The sequence below is a fragment of the Bombus terrestris genome, unplaced genomic scaffold (assembly GCF_910591885.1).
Source record: "Bombus terrestris unplaced genomic scaffold, iyBomTerr1.2, whole genome shotgun sequence".
Lineage (NCBI taxonomy): Eukaryota > Metazoa > Arthropoda > Insecta > Hymenoptera > Apidae > Bombus > Bombus terrestris.
Window position 1 is genome coordinate 48896 of NW_025963548.1, and position 669 is coordinate 49564.

At 52.2% G+C, this 669-nt stretch overlaps 1 non-coding gene across 1 annotated transcript; it reads right to left on the bottom strand.

Moving 5' to 3' along the window:
- Window positions 1-280: 280 nt before the first annotated feature.
- LOC125386957 lies at window positions 281-435 on the bottom strand. Its single transcript, XR_007227559.1, has one exon. It is a non-coding gene; the product is annotated as a 5.8S ribosomal RNA (ribosomal RNA).
- Between the last annotated feature and the right edge of the window lie 234 nt (window positions 436-669).

Below are 669 nucleotides of genomic sequence, written 5' to 3' on the forward strand. Positions count from 1 at the left end.
CTCCCGTGAACACGATAGTTTATATATCGAGCATGCGTACGAATTGCACGGTCTCGGCACGACCGCGACGAACGCCGACGAGCGTCCAACAATCGCTCGTACGTCGCGTACGTTCTCTCGCGTCCGCTCTTGTTCGTATCCTTCTTCGTGCGCTTCCTCCGACTCTGAAACGTTCTACGTATCGTAAGAACGACGGCGGGTTATCGAAGGCACCAAGGGACAGAGAGAGACAGATCGAGAGGAACGACACGCAACGCAAGCAGTCTTAGGTTTACGTGAGCAACCCTCAGCCAGGCGTGGTCCAGGAATTGTATCCGTGGACCGCAATGTGCGTTCGAAATGTCGATGTTCATGTGTCCTGCAGTTCACACGTTGACGCGCAATTAGCTGCGTTCTTCATCGACCCACGAGCCAAGTGATCCACCGTTCAGGGTAATCTTTTTATATATTTTTTAAAACTTTTGTACTCCATGTACTCTTAATACTCGGTTCGAGCGAAGCCGAGATCCGACACGACCGACCAACGGGAATCGGACGCGCAGAAGTCGCCGGAAGATCGACGACACGAAAACGTTCGAAAATGAAATCCGACGAACGCGCGAAGATACGCGCGTCCGCCGGCCGGGCGAAAAGTACATTATGATATATAACAACCATCGAGATCGAAGC